A 13019-nucleotide genomic window follows, 5' to 3' on the forward strand; every position below is an offset into this window, starting at 1 on the left:
CCTGGGTGGCTCAGTCAGTTAAGTGTCTGCTTTCAGCTCAGGTCATGATCTCAGGGTCCTGGGATCGAGCCCCGCCTCGGGCTCTCTGCTAGCGGGGAGTCTGCTTCTCCCTCTGCCTGCCTCTCTCTCTCTCTGACAGATAAATAAATAAAAATCTTTAAAAAATTAAAAATAAAAAGAATCACTCCAGTTTCTGTATTGATAATAAACTGAACAAGGGCAAAAACAAAAGTAAGAAAATCAGGAGAGAATTGCAATAATTCAGGCAAGACATGATGGTTGCTGAGACCTCTACTGTGATTAATAGTAGAGGTGGTGGAAGGTTGGATACTGCCTATGATGAGTAGAGTATATATAGAGAGTATATCTATATAGATAGATAGATATAGATAGATAGATGTTGAGTATGAGAGATAGAGTAGAGTTAGAAATAACTATAAAGTGTTTTAGCTTAAGGAGCTGAAAGACAAATTACCAAGAAGATGTTAGGAACAGGTTTTGGAGAGAAAATATAGGTCTGTTTTGGACGTTATGTTTGAAATGCCTACTGAACATGTAAATGGAGATGTCAAGTAGACAATTAGATATATGCATGTGGAGTTCAGAGGAGAAATCTGACTAAAGAAATTTTTGGAAAAGGTCATCCTATAGACTATAGGATTTCAAGCTACAAGACAGAGTGAATATCAATGGGAAAAAGAGCAGATCTTGAGATGTCCAATATTCAAGGGTGAGGGACACTAAGTGGCATCAGTAAAGGCACTGAGGAGGCAAGAGTAACCAAGATGAGAACCATCAAATGGTGTCCAAGTCGGCAGTGAAGGCAGTGTTGAGAGAGGAAGACGTGATCAGCTGTGTCAAGTGCTATGGACAGGTCAAGGTGTACAACTGAGTATGGACCAGCAAATCTGACTACCTGGCCATAGACTGTGACCTGCCTAGAGTTAGTTTGGAGCAGTATGGAGGGAAGGGCAGGAGCTTAATTAGACTGGGCTCAAGAAAGACCAGGGAAGGGTTGGACATAGGTAATATAACCAACTTTTAAAATGTTTTTTTTTTTCCTAAAGAGAAAGAAACAATTTCAAGAAGAGAGTGTCCAGAAATGTACTAGTCCAAGACGTCCTAGTTAGTAAAATATAAATATGGATACCTTTGTGAATCAGTATCACTTTATATGTAATCTGAAAGTATTTAAAATATCTGACTTCTCTCCTCTCATATGTCACCTTAATTCTTCCTTATTTTTCCTTTTCCTCTCTCAGAGAAATTTATCAAGGTAGTATAAAGTTAATTTCAATAAATAAATAAATAGGGGCGCCTGGGTGGCTCAGTGTTAAGCGTCTGCCTTCGGCTCAGGTCATGATCCCAGGGTCCTGGGATCGAGCCCCACATCGGGCTCCTTGCTCCGCGGAAAGCCTGCTTTTCCCTCTCCCACTCCCCCTGCTTGTGTTCCTGAGCTCGCTCTCTCTCTCTGTCAAATAAATAAATAAAATATTAAAATAAATAAAAAATAAGTTAATTTCAAAATATAGTATTCTGTGAAAATGATCTTTGCCTAAGACCTTAACTTTTAACAAACCCTAGTAAATTATCTCTCACTTGTTACTTATAATAGGCTATAGTGAATGGCCCCATTCCTAGCACACGGTAGCAGATAAAATATTGCATGTATGTATATGTACATATATGTTAATATTTATGTATTTTTAAATATTTTAAAGATTTATTTATTTGAGAGAGAGAGAGAGTGGGCGGCAGTGGCGAGGGACAAAGAGAGTCTTAAGCAGACTTTGTGCTCAGTGGGCAGCCCAACCCAGGGTTCTCTCTCATTACCTGAGCTGATGCCAAGTGTCAGAGCCTACTCCACTATGCCATCTAGGCGCCCCATTGTGCTTTTTTTTTTATTTTAGTGAGGAAGCTGGTCTTAAGGATTTTCAAGTGCCCTTTGTCCTTAGTATTCTATATCTATTTAGTAAAAGTATATATTTTTTCCTGGTATTTAATAATCCTTTTACAAAGAAAAATCCGTGAAACATAAATAGCTATTTTTATCAGAAAAAAATATCCTCATGAATTTATAAATCAAAATGGATTAGCCTCACATTTAACAACATAATATTTAAATCATTCTGGCAGAACAGACTACATAGCTGCATTCCTTAATTAAAAAAACTTATTCAACAATGGAGAGTTATTTTTTTTAATTGTATTTATTCATTTGAGAGAGAGAGAGAGACAGAGAGAGCACAATCTGGGGGAGAGGCAGAGGGAGAGGGAGAAGCATACTCCCCGCTGAGCTGGGAGCCCTACACAGGGCTCTATCCCAGGGCCTGGAGATCAGATGCTATCCCAGACCCAAAGGTAGATGCTTAATCATCTGAGCCACCCAGGCACCCCTGGAGAGTTATTTTTTATTGAAAGTTTTATTTATTTGTTTGAGAGAGTGAGTGTGTGTGTGTGTGCGCTCATGAGTGGGAGCAGGGGCAGAGGAAGAGATTCTTCAAGAAGGCTCCCTGCTGAGTGTGAAGCCCTACACAGGACTCAATCTCATGACCCATGAGATCATGACCTGAGCTGAAACCAGGAATCGGACACTGGTTAAGTGTCTGAGCCACTTAAATGCCCCAACAATGGAGAGTTATATATAGTGATAGAAAGCATACACACACACACACACACACACACACACACACACACACACACACATATACTTAATTTATAAGCTCACTATGTTGTATTTTTATCATTTGGCGCATGCTTTAGCAGCATATTTACTAAAATTGGAAGAGTCAAGAGAAGACTAGCATGGCCCTTAAACAGGATAACATGCACATCCATGAAATGTCCCATATTTTCTTAATGAACAAAACAAGAAGCTTGACAAGAAACTACCAATCATCAAAACAAAACCAACAAACAAATAACAAAAACTCCTAGAGTTGAAATGTACAATAATTGAACTAAAGAATTCAATAGTTTCGAAGTAGACAACGAGATAGAAGAAACAATCAGAAATTTGAAGGATAGGACATTGGAAATTACCCAATCAGAGGGAAAAAAAAGAAAAAAAAAAAGAGTGAAGAAAGCCTATGGAAATTATGGGTCACAGTAAAAAGAAAAAAAATTTCACATGGAAATTCCAGGAGAAAATAAAGAGAATGGGCCAGAAAGTATATTTAGAGCAATAATGGCCCAAAGGTCCCTGAACCTGAGGAGACAAATGGAAATCTAGATCCATGAGGCTCAACAGACCCCAAATAGATTGAACCTGAATAAGGTTACCCCAAGACACATTATAAGTACATTGTCAAAGTCAGAAGAGAAAGGAGGGGAGTTACATATAAGGCAACTCCCATGAGAACAAACTGAGCCCAAAGTTAGTGGAGGAAGGAAATAATAAAAAATATTTAAAGAGCAGAGGTAAATTAAATAGAGAACAGAAAAACAATAGAAAAGATTACCCAAACTAGGAGTTGGTTCTTTGAAAAGATAAACTAAATTGACGCTTAGCTAGGCTAACAAAGGAAAAAAAAAAAAAAGGAAAAGGACCCAAATGAACAAAATTACAAATGAAAGAGGAGAAATTACAACTGATACCACATAAATATGAAGGATCATAAGAGGTTAGTATGAACAGTTATACAGTAACAAGCTGGACAACCCAGAAGAAATGGAAAAATACATAGAATCCTACAACCTACAAGACTGAATCAGGAAGAAATTGAAAATCTTAACAGACTGATGTTAATAAGGAGACTGAATCAATAATCTAAAATCTCCCAACAAAGAAAAGACCAGGACCATATAGCCTCACTGGTGAATTTTACCAAACATTTAAAGAAGAATTAACATCAATCTGTTTGAAACTCTTCCAAAAAACTAAAGAGGAGATGGATAAAACCAGAAAAGCACACTCCTAGAAAAGAAAACTAGACATCTTATACATTTGGATTAAAAATTTTGCTTGTTAAAAGCTGGTGGCATCACAATCCTGGACTTCAAGCTCTATTACAAAGCTGTCATCATCAAGACAGTATGGTACTGACACAAAAACAGACACATTCTGTTTTTGAGACAAATTTTCTCTATTCTATTCCATTCTGATCAATGGAACAGAATAGAGAGCCCAACAATGGACTCTCAACTCTATGGTCAACTAATCTTCGACAAAGCAGGAAGGAATGTCCAGTGGATAAAAGACAGTCTCTTCAAAAAATGGTGTTGGGAAAATTGGACAGCCACATGCAGAAGAATGAAACTGGACCATTTCCTTGCACCACACACAAAAATAGACCCAACAGTGTTGAAAGACCTAAATGTGAGACAGGAGTCCATCAAAATCCTAGAGGAGAACACAGGCAGCAACCTCTTCGACCTCAGCTGCAGCAACTTCTTCCTGGAAACATTGCCAAAGGCAAGGGAAGCAAGGGCAAAAGTGAACTATTGGGATTTCATCAAGATAAAAATCTTTTGCACAGCAAAGGAAACAGTAGACAAAACCAAAAGACAACCGACAGAATGGGAGAAGATATTTGCAAATGACATATCAGATAAAGGGTTAGTATCTAAAAATCTATGAAGAACTTATCAAACTCAACACCCAAATAACAAATAATCCAATCAAGAAATGGGCAGAAGACGTGAACAGACATTTCTGCAAAGAAGACATCCAAATGGCCAACAGACACATGAAAAAATGCTCAACATCACTTGTAGGGAAATACAAATCAAAACCAAAATGAGATACCACCTCACACCAGTCAGAATGGCTAAAATTAACAAGTCAGGAAACGACAGATGTTGGTGGGGATGTGGAGAAAGGGGAACCCTCCTACACTGTTGGTGGGAATGCAAGCTGGTGCAACCACTCTGGAAAACAGTATGGAGGTTCCTCAAAAAGTTGAAAATAGAGCTACCCTAAGACCCAGGAATTGCACCACTGGGTATTTACCCCAAAGATACAAATGTAGTGATTTGAAGGGGCACCTGCACTCCAATGTTTATAGCAGTAATGTCCACAACAGCCAAATTATGGAAAGAGCCAGAAGAGCCAGAAGTCCATTGACAGATGAATGGATAAAGATGTGATACACACACACACACACACACACACACTAGAATACTACTCAGCCATCAAAAAAAAAAAAAAAATGAGGGCGCCTGGGTGGCTCAGTTGGTTAAGCGACTACCTTCGGCTCAGGTCATGATCCTGGAGTCCCGGGATCGAGTCCCACATCGGGCTCCCTGCTCAGCGGGGAGTCTGCTTCTCCTTCTCACCCTCCTCCCTCTCATGCTCTCTGTCTCTCATTCTCTCTCTCAAATAAATAAATAAAATCTTAAAAAAAAAATGAAATCTTGCCATTTGCAATGACATGGATGGAATTAGAGGGTGTTATGCTAATCAACATAAGCCAGTCAGAGAAAGACAATCATCATATGATCTTGCCGATGTGTGGAATTTAAGAAACAAACAGAAGATCATAGGGGAAGAGAGGAAAAAAATAAAACAAGACAAAATCAGAGAGGGAGACAAACCATGAGAGACTTTTAAGCACAGGAAACCAACTGAGGGTTGCTGGAGTGGAGGAGGGGAGGGGGATGGGGTCACTGGGGGATGGACACCAAAGGAGGGCACATGACGTAATGAGCACTGGGTGTTATATAAGACTGATGAATCACTGACCTCTACCTCTGAAACCAATAACACGTTATGTGTTAATTGAATTTAAATAAAAATTTAGAAAGTGCTTATTAGATAATCTTGGTTTCTGATTAAGGTACAGATAGTCTCAGATTTTAATGGTTTTCAATTCAATATGTGACTATAAATTCGCCTCCAAAAAGTTGGAATTAATTTTTCCATAGAAGCAACATTCAGCGATGGTTGGGTTCCTGGAGGAGTCCTCACAGGGCATTGTAATTCACAGACAACTTACTGGGTGCATACTAGAACCAACAGTATTCCGGACTGTGCTTTCTGTACCGCACACTTGTTTCTCTCGGAAAAACATACTCCTTAGTTTTAATGGGAAATGCCTCAAGAAATTTCAACTCCAGTAAGCAAGCCAATATCTTCCCCTAAACTTCCATATTTATGCCATTGTTCAGTTATGAATGAGGGGCTTTATTTGTTGTTAAGGAGCCCAGTAGATTCAAAAGCAAAAGACTGATGAATTCTGGAGTCAGTGGCTGGGAAATCCCAGTTACAGGCAGAAGAGCAGGAGCTCTGTTTTGTGGTTGCCAAAATGGTAGTTCTGAGCCAGGGGATGCCAGGAGAAACCTAATACTTCCGCTACAGCATAAATATATTTCATAGTATCTAATTTTTTTTTTTTACAAAGTCATTTCGGTGCACTCAAAGAAAGGTTTAAATAAATGATCTCTCCCCCTTACTCCCACCTGCAGCATCCTATTAGTTTCACCTCCTAAGTAACTCTCAAATCTATATCTTCCTTTTGACTCTCACTTAATTCATTTGAATTACTAGCATATCTTGCTTGGAACTGTTCAATACCTGGGTTTCCCTTAATTGGCAACCACAGGAGGTGGTTTTGTGAGAGACTGCTGTTTTGAACTTTACCTACTACATGATGCTAATGCTCAGGGTGATGAACACTGAATGAGAGATCCATTAGTGATTCTGTAGTGGAGGTACCCCAGATTAGTGCAGAGTAAGACTGTCTTCATTTGCTCAAATCTACTCTTGATTTCTGACATGAGGCTGGAAGGCTGCTAATAAATAGAGAGCCATATTGACGGTGTCCCCTTTCTTTCTGAATTATCTCCCCAAACTTCCCTTAACAAGTTGCTGAGTGGCTCATAAAGGTAAATAAAATCCACTTTGCAATAAATTATTAAAACAAAAATTTCATTGTGAAGAAGAAATTTTTACACACCATCACCCAACTGGCCTCATCAAACACTGATGTTGCTGTATATATTGTAAAGGGTAAAGTGTGCGGATTGACAGGTAAATGTTACTGTGAAGTTTTTATATTTTCCCTACCTGTTCATTTACTTATGTGTGACACCCTGTAGTTTTATAATTTATTACTACTGATTTCATGCACACGTATCTGATGGACCACAGTGGCAATTTCTAAAGATGAGCTGTGAAGTAAAGAGAAATTTTCTAGGTGTATAGACAATTCTGATAAGGTTAGTGATAAAGAATTACAATCTTTTGAATCATTTCACTGCACTAAGATCACATGAAACACAAAAGGAATTTTGTCTTTACAATGAAAGCCACTTGTCATGGGTTTTACATGGGGAATTGGAGTTGTCCCATTCACTCATTCACTGTGCATTGCAAGTGGAAAACGACTTACAAACGAAGCACTGGTTTTGGCAAAACTGAAGACACTTAACTGCAAATCACAGCCACTCAATGTGTAATGTGCTGATTATTTTAAACAGCTACTGGAATCTTATATAGAGTAAAGCTTTTGCTGAGAAGCAAAAAGTCACATTGGTGAAAAGGCTCAGGAAGCAAGTCATTTAGTAGCAGAATTTATTGACCAGAAAAGGCAAAGTCAAACAGTTGGTAAAACCTTAGTAACGAGGCATGAACAATTATAGTGAGTATATAGTGAGAATTCCAAGATCAGATGCAATATGAGGCTCTGGAATGGCTCTACTCTCCACAGCACCATCAGTCAACACATTGATGATGAGTCCCTGATACCAAGAAAGTCTTCTATGAAATAGTTTCTCCATCAAGTTAGCAGTCAAAAGATCTACTAACAAATAAAAATGGTGGCAAAATTTAAGAAAAATAAATGTTCTGCTATAAATAGGTGCTTTAAAAAGGCAAAGACCAAGATGTATTTAATGATTTGTTTTCCTGCCCAGAAACAAAAGATCTTGGAGAAATGGTGTTAGCATCTGTACAGATGATACCTGTCAGTTGTTGACCTCACAGAAGGTTTTGCCTCTATTGCTGAAACAAACAACAAGGAAAAACAAACAAACAAAAACCCTAATGCTTGCACAACACTTTATTTGCTTCACAGTGAGGTACTTTGTAAAAAGCTTTTGGACAATGCTACAAGAAATAATTAACTTTGTAGGATAAAGACAAGTTTCAGAATGTTTCAAGACTGTGGACACATAGACAAAGAGCATCATGGACAAGAAGAAAGCTGCAGAGATTACTGTTATCAGTTAATTTTCATCAAGTGAATCTGTTGAATAGGTTTCCTCAGCCCCATGGAGAAAGTGATTAGGTCGTAAGTGATATTACTGAATTTAAAAGGAAATGGGAACATTGGAGAAACCATGATGCAAAGGAAAGTTCTGAATCTTTCCAGGGCTGCTTGGGTTTAAGACAGGGAAGGCTATCAAACACCTCCTGCGTTTTTCAAATCTCCTGGGAAGAACTGCAAAATGGGATCCCCTACTACATCCCCCTGTTCACAGAAGCGGGCAGCTGGGTGAGGAACCCTCTCTTTGAATCTTCTGTTCAGCTAGAGAGCTGGACTTTGAGAGAAGAGGAACAATGTTGTGAGCTGTGATCTGGTACCGTTACCCCTGTCCAAGTTCTCGGGATCTGAGAAAGAGGAATATCCTCCTGTGTTTAAGAAAGCAGGGACCCCTTGGCTGCAATGTGAATTTCTTCCATGTCTGAGCAAGGTTATTGTTTTCAAACATTAGGAATGAAGACAGAAACTCTTCTCTCAATAAAAAAAATGAAATCCATCATGAATTTACCTTAGTCTAAGGTATAGGCTTCATTGAGCCTTGCAAGCTCAGAAAACTGACTTTATTAATAATCACTCCTAGAGGGTATCCATTACTTAATATTAAATTCACATTCACTATCTTATGACCTTGATGTTTAAACTCAAAATGCAGACTTATTAACAGATGACAAATACAGCTGTCTTCAGAAGTACCAGAAGATTCGGTGTCTACTGCTGTTTCTCTCAGTAGGCAAGTATACAGATAATACTCAAAATGTTGTATTATGACCATATGATCAGAACTAGAAGAGTCAAGTTAACTCACTGTTTAAGTGATCAAGATGAAATTACCTGAAACATTTGCTGACCAGACTAATACTCCCCCATACGGATCCATGCTGCCAAAATTTACCTCTGGGCTTTCTTTGCATTTCCATAACAGGGCATAGTAAGTTCTGATTGACCCAGTATTCCATCAGATAAATTAATATGTTCAATCTGGCAACTTGTGAATCTTAGAAGCTAAGAAATTTCTGTGGGCAGTACTGCCAACTGGTTAAAACACCGGCTTTGGAGTCAAATGCTCTGAGTTCATTAACTGGCCTTGAAATTTCTAAGGTATTTGATGTGGTATTAAATCTTTCTGAATGAGTTTCCTTTCATGTAAATTGGAATGACAAAAAGTACCATTGATATTGAGTGGCTAGAGGCAAATGCATAAGGGAGTAGGAATCAGTAGGGCCTCACTGCAGTGAAAAAATTTGGGGTCAGTAAATTGTGGAAAAGTCCATTCTTTTACCTAAATAAAAGAAAGTGCCTCTGATATTATATGATTCGGGAAAAAAAAGTCTGTATGTAAAATACAGTTTGGTTCTTACATTGTTTATTAACCTTTTCTGAAAAACCATTACTTTTTTCTGAAGCCACTTACTCTAAATTTTTAGCAATAGAACATGTTTAGAATATAGATCTCTTTGATGGTAAACCAATATTCTGCCTTTAAGAAATCTGAGTTGTACACATATGTAACTACATTATATTCAAGGAGGGCATAAGAAATAATTATCTTGCTTGCAAACTAATTATTTAAGGTTTATAGACTGCCATTTTTCTTACTGATGTAAATTATATTGGTGCCTCCTTAGCCAGAAATAAAGTGGCAAAGAATTAAAAAAAAAAATGAAATCCATGTATGCTTACATAATTTTAAACTGAGAACATAATATTGTGCAAAAACAGGCACAATTTTCACATGAAAGCGATACATTTAATTTTGTTTATACTTATAAAAATCTTATTTCTTAGGTGTATATAGATTTTTTTTTTTAAAGATTTTATTTATTCATTCATGAGAGACAGAGGGATAGAGAGAGAGAGAAGCAGAGGGAGAAACAGGCTCCCAAGGAGCAGGGAACCCGATGCGGGACTCGATCCCAGGACCCTGGGATCATGACCCGAGCCGAAGGCAGACGCTTAACCATCTGAGCCACCCAGGCGCCCAGGTGTATATAGATTTTTAAGAGAACAAGAGGCCAACAGTTGCGTATTTTTCAATTGTTGTGCATATATCCATGTCTGATCATATCATGCAGTAAGAAGATATTTTTTAAAGCTTGTATAAAATTGTATTTTAGGTTCTATTCTATTCTTACTGATTTACTATTTAGATAGTAACTTTACTATTTCATATTATTAATAAACTTGAGTTTGTGAATAATATAATTTAAATATATTTACTACCTTTAAGTCAAACCCACTGAGCCTATTTTTATGAAAGAAAGAAATAATTTCTATTTTGTCTTCAACCAGTTATTTAACAGAAATGTATTATGTTTTTCTTGTAGGTGTTTAACGTTTATGATAATAATAAAAGAAGAAAATTAAGTGGAAGAAATGTAAACAGAGTTTTTCTTCATTTTATTTTATAGAGTTTGACAAAAAGTCATTTTGTTGTTGTTGTTTTAAAAACAGAAAATTAGGGGTGCCTGGGTGGCTCAGTCATTAAGTGTCTGCCTTTAGCTTGGGTCATGATCCCAGGATCCTGGGATCGAGCCCTGCATCGGGCTCCCTGCTCGGCGGGGAGTCTGCTTCTCCCTCTCCCACTCCCCCTGCTTGTGTTCCCTCTCTCACTGTGTCTCTCTCTGTCAAATAAATAAATAAAATCTTAAAAAAGAAAAGAACAAGAAAGGAAAAGTCTGAAGAGAAGAAAGGCACATGACAATATTGGTCAAAGGGAACAAATTTTTGTTATGCAAGATGAATCATTCTGGAGATCCAATGTATAGCATTTTGACTATGGTAATGATAGTGTATTGTACACTTGAAATTTGCCAAAAGGGTAGATCTTATTTACTCTCATAATTAAGGTAACTCAATTAACTTAATTTAAAAGAAAAGGTAACTATATGAGGTGATAAACATGTCACTCAGCTTGATTATGGTAATCACAATGTTTACATATATCAAAACATCATGTTTTATATCTGAAAACTATAGAATTTTTTGTCAAATATACCTCAATAAAACTGGAAAAAACTCTGTAGAAATGTGTACTATTACTGTGAATAAACAAATATTAGCTATATAATCATAATATGTTGACTTTATGATTACTGAATGTCATTGTTATAATAAATTTCATTTTTCAGTTCAATCCTGCCATGACAACCTCTAGCAATTGTATTCTAAAATAAAGCCGCATAAGTTTTACATTTTGGAAGAAGACGTAGACGAAGATGAAGGAGAAGGAGAAAGAGAAGGGGGAAGGGGAGAAACAGGAGGAGTGGGAGAAAGGCGCATATTGAAAGTGGTAGGAAACACCCTGAGAACCATCCTGACTAGTTTAATGCGAAGTCTGAGTCAGGCACCGTACCACTAATGGATCCTTGGTGAGTGTGTGCTCTAAACACGCTTGGGCTGAGGAACACGACAGCTGGAGCAAACCAGGCTGGAGTCTGGAGAAGGGCCAGAGCTGGGAGGGCAGGGAGCTCACGGCTGCAGGGACCCAGTGCTGAGGTGAAGACAGGTCCGAAAAAACGGAAGGGCTTAGAATCGAAAATAGGGAGGACTAAGTAACCCCACACCCGCTGCATGATGAGGACCTGAAGTCATGACTCCCACTTGGTCAGTCAAAAGACTAACCGACCAGTCCGTAGAAATGGCCAATGGATGGCAGCACCTAGGTTTTGTTGTGTTGGTTAGGGTTGTTATCTTAGTCTAGTTACATTAACTGGGACAACTGAAGGCTTCAGAACATCCACAGATGGAAAATATTATGAGAAAGTAAATCCACAAGAGGAATGGAAGTGATTTGAACAGTCTGTCAAGAGAGCCAGACCTAGGAAAACTGAAAGACCTACATGAGTAGCCAGAGAAAATGGGACGCCAACCAACTAACTGTTAGGATAACTTCAGCAGAAAATACTCTGCCAGTATTTTCCTAACAAGTGGTAGAGGAAGCAGTGGGGGCTGGAACCATTGAGGGAAGAACCCCAAGTGCCTATGGTGTGATCAGAAGAACCATGAGGAATGGTGGGTATGGGAGAGCAATCTGGAGGCAGGCAGTGCTCAGGGAGGTCCTTGGGCAAAGCTGTCAGGAATGGGCCTCAGGGTCCATGAAGGAGCCTCAACAAGCATCATGGACTATGAGCAAAGTCTGGGCAGAAGCCAGCAGAGGGTGGAGAAATGCATCAGAGGGAATGGAGGAAAACAGGAGAGCTTTAGTGAAAAGTGCTGGTTAATCAGGGTAGGGTGTGTGGTTGGGGTGCAGAACCAAGTGAGAGAATATGGTGAGTTTTCCAATGCAGAGCTGCATGGAGGTTTTCATTTCATTCTAGAGACATAGCAGAGTCCATCTGGGGTGGTAAATGAAGACCAGGATGCCGTCTCTGAGGATTTAGCTAAATACTCCCAAGGACACATCTCCAATGAGGGTGTGAGGAGGCAGGCTGAGCTCTCGCAGGGCATGAGGGCAGAGAGGCAAAGTGTGGGCACCTAATGATTTAGGCTGGATGCATGAGCTCCATTTTAAAAAGCCCCCATCTGAAAGAATTCAGTAAAAGCTTGCTTCACTGAAGATTTTACATATTTCTTGCTTGTCTTCCTGAATCCTGCATCAAGATAAACTCATTTTACATATAAATTTTAAATATCTATATCTATCTATCTATATATACACTAGCTTCTGAGGACTTTTAATTCAAGTGTGAGGTTGTTTTCTTTTTCCAAATGTGTCAATCATAATTTTAATTTTCTTTTCATTTTTCATTCAATTATTTATATACATATGTTTATATATGCACAAATATATATATATATATATATTAAGATGCACAA

The 13019-nt window shown here is 38.3% G+C and overlaps 1 protein-coding gene and 1 non-coding gene across 2 annotated transcripts in view; one reads left to right on the top strand and one right to left on the bottom strand.

Annotated features, from left to right (window-relative positions):
• The window catches only part of CSMD1 (CUB and Sushi multiple domains 1), a 1681733-nt gene that overhangs the window by 529920 nt on the left and 1138794 nt on the right, over positions 1-13019 (bottom strand). The window lies entirely within an intron of this gene.
• LOC114206252 (U6 spliceosomal RNA) lies at positions 2755-2856 on the top strand. Its single transcript, XR_003608585.1, has one exon. It is a non-coding gene; the product is annotated as a U6 spliceosomal RNA (small nuclear RNA).

The sequence above is a fragment of the Eumetopias jubatus genome, unplaced genomic scaffold, assembly GCF_037043125.1.
Source record: "Eumetopias jubatus isolate StellerSeaLion01/CBP00866 unplaced genomic scaffold, mEumJub1_p1.0 scaffold_2, whole genome shotgun sequence".
NCBI classification, from domain to species: Eukaryota; Metazoa; Chordata; class Mammalia; order Carnivora; family Otariidae; genus Eumetopias; species Eumetopias jubatus.